The sequence below is a fragment of the Canis lupus genome, chromosome 16 (assembly GCF_048164855.1).
Source record: "Canis lupus baileyi chromosome 16, mCanLup2.hap1, whole genome shotgun sequence".
Taxonomy (NCBI): Eukaryota; Metazoa; Chordata; class Mammalia; order Carnivora; family Canidae; genus Canis; species Canis lupus.
In genome coordinates, this window is record NC_132853.1 from 55,675,451 (window position 1) to 55,682,680 (window position 7,230).

Consider the following 7,230-nt stretch of genomic DNA (forward strand, 5'->3'; position numbering starts at 1 on the left):
GATTCTTTAAGATTTTATTTATTTATTCATGAGAGACACAGAGAGAGAGAGAGAGACAGAGACACAGCCAGAGGGAGAAGCAGGCTCCATGCAGGGAGCCTGATGTGGGACTCTATTCCGGGTTTCCGGGATCACGCCCTGGGTTGAAGGTGGCACTAAACCGCTGAGTCACCCAGGCTGCCCCTCAATTCCTGATTTAAATCAATATAAATGCACAATAGTGAAAAGGTCACAAAGCAGAGGTAGATGTGCTAGGAGGAATAACTAGGGGAACCAGCCTAGCCAGGGAAATAAAGGAAGTCTTCCTGGAGGAAGTGATGTTTAAGTCATGATGAGATAAGAGTTATCCAGGCAAAAGGGCTCAGGACAGTCCTAGCAAGGGGAACAGCAGAGGCAAAGACCTCACAGCTGGAGGAACATGGCAAGCAGAGAAAGCCAGGGTGGCTGGAAGGCAGTGAGTGAGGAAGAGTGATCTGGGGCTGAAATGGCGGGCAAGGGCCAGGTCTTGAGAGTCTTGTGGCCACACCAGGGGCTCGTCTTCATCCTGCAAGTCCTAGAAAGCCACCGTAGAGTCTTAAGAAGGGTGAGTAATGGGTCAAGATCAGACTTACTTTGCAGAAAGATCAGCTCAGCTACAGTGCTGAGGCTGGTCTGGGGCTGGTGGTGGAGATGAGGTTAAGTGGTCAGAGTGGAGAACTGGGAGGTAAAGTGAGCAGGACTTGGTTATAGATTAGATACAAGGCATGAGAGAGACAGAAGGTCACAGAAACTCATGGGATGCTGGCACTGCCATTTACTGAAATGGAGCACTGAAGAAAGACCGGGTTTGGCTTGGGGTGTTGGGGAGGGGCAGTGTAGACAGGCATCCATGGCAAGTACTGGTTGATGCTGTGTCTGGGTTCCTCTGTGGGACACAAGTGGAGGTGCCAGGTTGGATATCTGGAATGTGGGTTCATCAGTATACAGGTGGTGGTTGGAGTCACAGGTGTGAAGTGAAAGAGGACAGGACAAAGGTCAGAGTCTGTAGGACTCTCCAGGACTCTGATTTAATTCAAAGGTTAAGGGTAACAGCAAGAGTGGCAAGAGAAGTGGCAGGAAACCAGGAGAGAATGATGTCCTACAAGCCAAGGAAAGAATGAATTTCAAGGAGGGAGGCATCAGTGGGGTCAGATGCATGTCCATTGCATGTGGTGACATGAGAATGACCAGAAGGGACAGAAGTTCAGCTTTTTTTTTTTTTTTTTTTTTTTTTTTAAGATTTTATCTATCCATTCATGAGAGACGTAAATAGAGAGGCAGAGGGAGAAGCAGGTTCCTTGCAGGGAGCCCGATGCGGGATGGGAACTCAATCTGGAACACGGATCACACCCTGAGAAGGCAGATACTCAACCGCTGAGCCACCCAGGCGTCCCTAGAAGTTCAGGTTTTTTTTTTTGTTTGTTTTTTGTTTTTATTTATTTACTTATGATAGTCACAGAGAGAGAGAGAGGCAGAGACACAGGCAGAGGGAGAAGCAGGCTCCATGCACCGGGAGCCCGACGTGGGATTCGATCCTGGGTCTCCAGGATCGCGCCCTGGGCCAAAGGCAGGTGCTAAACCGCTGCGCCACCCAGGGATCCCGAAGTTCAGGTTTTGAGGATGAGGGAGGAGGGAGGAGGACAGAGGGAGGAGGGGAGTTGCAGAAACAGAGCCAGGAAGAGAAGACACCTCTCGTATCAAGTTGGGCTGGGGCTGGAGCTGGAGGGGAATATGAGTAGAAGGAAGATAGGTTTTTGATTTTGTTTCATTTTAGGAGACACCTGAGCTCATTATTTTTTTTTTAAATATATTTATTTAATTATTTGAGAGAGAGAGAGAGAGCACACAAGCAGGGGGGAAGGGCAGAGAGAAAAGCAGATTTTCACCCCTGAACAGGACTTGATCCAAGGACCCTGACCTGAGCCAGAGGCAGATGCTTAACCAACTGGCCACCCAGGCACCCCCTGATCTCCCTTAAATATCAATCTTGCGCAACAGCTAATCTGCATGATGATTCAGAATTCCTCTGGGTAGATGTGCGCCCAGTAGAAATTTTAGCCTTAGCAGGAAATGCTAAAACCTCCAGGGTTCCCAAGGGAAGGAGACTAAGTGCAGAAGGTGCAGGCCAGGGGCACCAGGGAAGATATCTTGGAGGTGGGCCTGGGGCTGTTCCCTGAGGATGGGTGGCTCCATCTGGCCACAAATGCATCCTGGGCAACCCTGGATACAGGGCTGAATAATGCTCCCCCCCGTAAAAAAAAAAAAAAAAAAATCATGTCCACCTGGAACCTCAGAATGTGACCTGATTTGGAAATAGAGTCTTTGTAGACATAATTAAGATGAGATCATATAGGAATAGATCCAATGACTAGTGTCTTTATCAGAAAACAGACACACACATACAAGAAGAAGAAAGAAGAAGAAGAAGAAGAAGAAGAAGAAGAAGAAGAAGAAGAAGAAGAAGAAGAGAAAAGAAAAGAAAAGAAAACAGAGACACAGAGACAACCAGACACAGAGAAAAGATGAAGGCAGAGATTGGGGTAATGCTCACAAACCCAGGATAGCCAGCAGCCTCCAGAAAGAACCAACTTCAACAACATCTTAAATGTCAGACTTCTGGCCTTTAGAACTGTGAAAGAATTTTCTTTCTTCTTTCTTTCATTTTTGTAAGATTTGTTTATTTATTTATTTATTTATTTATTTATTTATTTATTTATTTGAGAGAGAGAGAGAGAACACAAGCAGTGGGGAGGGACAGAGGAAGAGGGAGAAGCAGACTCCCTGCTGAGCAGGGAGCCTGATGAAGGATCTGATCCCAGGACCCTGAGGTCATGATCTGAGCTGAAGGCAGATGCCAACTGAGCCACCTGGGTGCCCCACATTTCTGTTGTCTTAAACCCCCTCGGTTCATGGTCCTTTGTGATGGTCCAGGAAACCAACAGAGCACCAGTTGAAGGCTAAGTGTTGGATGCTGTGCCAGATGCTAGAGATATTAAAGCTGATAATCCCTGAGGTGTTCCTGGATCTTTGGAAGCTGTATCATCAGGGACCACCAGGCATGACCGTCTAGAAGAGGTAGCACTCAGTCTGTGTCATTATAAACAGCGTGTAGGGGGTGTCCAAGGTAGTGGGGTAGCACCTGCGTGAAAACAGGAAGATGACCAAACACCAGTCAAGACTGGAGCAAAGTGAGGGGAAGGACCAGCAGGAGACAAGCTGAACTTGATTCTGAACTTGATTCTTCAGTGTGCTCAGGTCACCACTCCCCAAAGTGGCCTGATCCGGTTTGACTGATGGGGACTGAGTGGGAGTGAGAGAGAAGGTCATAGAGGTGAAATGAGGACATGAGCAGGGGAAGTGAGGAAGGACGGGAACACAGGTGAGGTGGGGTAGATGAAGAGATGAATCTAATGGGTGAGCTATGGGCGTGTGGGCTGGGAGTATTGGGAAATCGGTGTGCATTCAGAGCCCTGCCAAGGTGTGGGCAGAGTTGACCTGGAACTCAATGCCAGAGAAGGCTTACAGGTACAGCCCCTGAAAAGGTGGGTGCTTTTCCAAGATGAATCTGGCAGTCCAGGCAGAGAGGCTGAGTAGAGAGATCCTATTAAGGCTCGGTGTCAGTGCTGTGTGGGCCTGTTGAGGCCCCAGCATCAGGAAGAGATAAGACATATGAGCAAGATGGGAAAGAGCAGTCAGTGGAATCAAGGATTAACTGGATATGAGGTTGGAGGTGAAGGGGAGGGAGGGAGGCTTGGGACCAAGTCAGAGAATGAAGATGCTTTCCCTATTGGAAAAGGAAGATGGCAAGGATGGTATGGGGACAGGCTGAGTTGGGATGACAGAAAATCACAAGGAGTTGGATCTGTAGCTCTGGGGAAAGGGGACCAGCCTGGAGGAGAGAGTCTGGGTAAGAGGCAAGAAGGAGGAAGCAGGAGAAGGAAGAGGGTACTCAAGATGAAGGAGTGCCCCCAAAGCCCAGGGAGCCCCCCTCCAACAGCCCCCTCCTAGGCTAGGAGAGAGCGCTGTGTCTAGGCTGTAGTTCTAGAAGTGCCTGCCTGCCTGATTTATGACCATTGCCCTTTCCACACACCTGAAATCAGGGTAGGACTCAGGGACAATCCCAAGTTAGGTGGTGTGAAGTCACCCTGTGGTTTCTCTTGTCTTGGTCCTAGCATTAGGCACATGCTGCGCCTCAGTGGGAGACAGCAGGACATCTCTGCCCCCAAGGACTGGGGGCTAGAGTGGTGTGGGCATTGAAAGCTGTGGGTGCCCAACATCACTTCCAGCATTTATGGCAGCTCCAGGACAGACTGTGCCTATAAAATCTGACTTCAGGAGGTCTTTAGGCAAACAGCCAGCTGGGTGGCATGACCGAGACCTCTGGGGCCAGCCAACAAGCTGCCCATGCCCTGGGCAGAGTAGGGCAAACAGGCAGAGGGATGAAGAAAAGAAAGAACAGAGAAGCTTCCTTCATGCTGGTGGAGAAGGAAGAAGTCTGTAAACAAGAAGTCACAGCCACCAGCAGTGTCCAGAACAGACCAGATAGGTCGTCCCCGTTGTTCCAACAGGGACAAAACCAGGGACACCAGAGGGTCACAGCCAGAGGCAAAGAGCAGGAGGAGAGGAGGAAGGACAGAGAAACCAGGATCCCATTCTGGAACTTTTAAACACTTAAAATATATTTTTTAAGGTTTATTTATTTATTTATTTATTTATTTATTTATTCATTCATTCATGAGAGACACAGAGAGAGAGAGGCAGAGACACAGAAAGATGGAGAAGCAGGCTCCCCACAGGGAGCCCAATGTGAGACTCCATCCACCAACCCGGGATCACGCCCTGAGCCCAAGGCAGACGTCCAACCGGTGAGCCACCCAGGCGTCCCACACTTAAAAAATATTTTTAAAGACTCCCAGGATGTGGACCCAGGGTGCTAAGACCCAGGAAGTGGGGAGTTACTTAGATGGCCAATACTCCATGCCTTCATTCGGCCAATGAGCTAGTACCCAGACAGCACTCCATACGTGTTGACCCTTCCCATAGCTGTTATAATTCTGCATTACACACTCTGCTAAGGGCTGGGGAAGGATTGATCATCTAACAAGAAAGCTCCTAGGCCTCCAGGAGCTTAGTGGGAGCCACATGCCACTCAGCAGGATTAATGCCTCAACCTATAAGGTCTGAGAGGCCTTCTTGGAAGAAAGGGCTTCTAAATTGACACTTGAACACACCAACCGGGGGCCAGTTAGGTAAAGGCAAGGCTCCTCAAGACAGTGTTCCAGGGAAAGGGAACAACCACACACGTGCAAAGATCTCAGGGTGTTCGGCCAACCAACAACAGAATGTGGTGGTGGTTGATATCATTACTAATGGATGGTGATTATGCTATTAAGTACTAATTACTTACTATTAATTCCTGAAGAGGGGATCCCTGGGTGGTGCAGCGGTTTGGCGCCTGCCTTTGGCCCAGGGCGCGATCCTGGAGACCCGGGATCGAGTCCCACGTCGGGCTCCCGGTGCATGGAGCCTGCTTCTCCCTCTGCCTGTGTCTCTGCCTCTCTCTCTGTGTGTGACATAAATAAATAAATAAAAAGAAGCTTCTTTAAAAAAAAAAAAATTCCTGAAGATTTATGACTTTGAGCAAGTACCTCCTTCTCTCTTTGAGCAGATGCCTTGGTTCCCTTATCTGTAGGATGATGACCCTTCCAATTCTATGTCCCTAGTCACATGAGCCTTGGGGTTCATCCCAGGACCCTGGGATCATGACCTGAGCTGAAAGCAGCCGCTTAACCGACTGAGCCACCCAGGCACCCCACCCCACCCCACCCCCACTATGTATGCAGTTTAATGGATCCCATTCCTTTCTCCCAATGTTTGTATCCAGGGAATGTCCTTTCATGTAAGAGCCAACCATAGCACTGAGACCCCAGCACCGGCAAGAAATGAAATATAGGCACGGTTGGGACGCCTGGGTGGCTCAGTGATTGAGTGCCTCCCTTTGGCCCAGGATGTGATCCTGGAGTCCCAGGATCGAGTCCCACATCAGGCTCCCTGCATGGAACCTGCTTCTCCCTCTGCCTGTCTCTGCCTCTCTCTGTGTCTCTCATGAATAAATAAATAAAGTCTTAAAAAAAAAAAGAAATATAGGCATGATGATGACCTATTCCTAACATGGATCTTATAACTAATACAAGTATCTCCTACATAATTCACCCAGAAGTTAAGCCATCCTAGTAGATGTGAAGTGTTATCTCATTTTGGCCTTGATTTGCATTTCCTTGATAACTAATGATGTTGAGCATTCTTTTTTTTTCTCTCTTCTCTCTTTGCTTTTTTTTTTTACGATTTTATTTTATTTTATTTTTTAAACTTTATTTATTTATGATAGTCACAGAGAGAGAAAGAGAGAGAGGCAGAGACACAGGCAGAGGGAGAAGCAGGCTCCATGCACCGGGAGCCCCATGTGGGATTCGATCCCGGGTCTCCAGGATCACACCCTGGACCAAAGGCAGGCACCAAACCGCTGCACCACTCAGGGATCCCAAGATTTTATTTATTAATTCATGAGAGTCACAGAGAGAGAGAGGCAGAGACACAAAGGCAGAGGGAGAAGCAGGCTCCATGCAGGGAGCCCGACGTGGGACTTGATCCTGGGTTCACAGGATCATGACCCCAGCCGAAGGTAGACACTCAACTACTGAGCCATCCAGGCATCCCTCTCTGTTTTTTTTTCTTTCTTTCTTTCTAATCTCTCTCTGTTTTTAAGTAGACTCCAAGCCCAACATAGAGCCCAACTCGAGGCTTGAACTCACCACTCTGACACCAAGACCCCAGCTGAAATCCAGAGTCAGACGCTTAACCTGCTGAGCTACCCGGTGGTCCCGAGCATCTTTTTGTGTGTTTGTTGGACATTTGTATGTCTTTTCTGGAGAAATGTCTACTCAGATCCTTCACCCGTTTTTAAAAAAAATATTTTAGGGCAGCCCGGGTGGCTTAGCAGTTTAGTGCCTTCTTCAGCCCAGGATGTGATCCTGGAGACCTGGGATTGAGTCCCACATCAGGCTCCCTGTAGGGAGTCTGCATCTCCCTCTGCCTGTGTTTCTGCCTCTCTCTGTAAATAAAATTTAAATAAATAAATAAAATTTATTTATTCGTGAGAGACACAGAGAGCGAGGTAAAGACATAGGCAGAGGGAGAAGGGGGCTCCCTGCA

General features: G+C 48.4%; 1 long non-coding RNA gene across 1 annotated transcript; it reads left to right on the forward strand.

The window, feature by feature from the left end:
* Positions 1–233: 233 nt before the first annotated feature.
* Positions 234–2,679, forward strand: LOC140607123 (uncharacterized). The gene is made up of 2 exons (XR_012009273.1): positions 234–583; positions 2,403–2,679. It is a non-coding gene; the product is annotated as an uncharacterized lncRNA (long non-coding RNA).
* Positions 2,680–7,230: the final 4,551 nt, after the last annotated feature.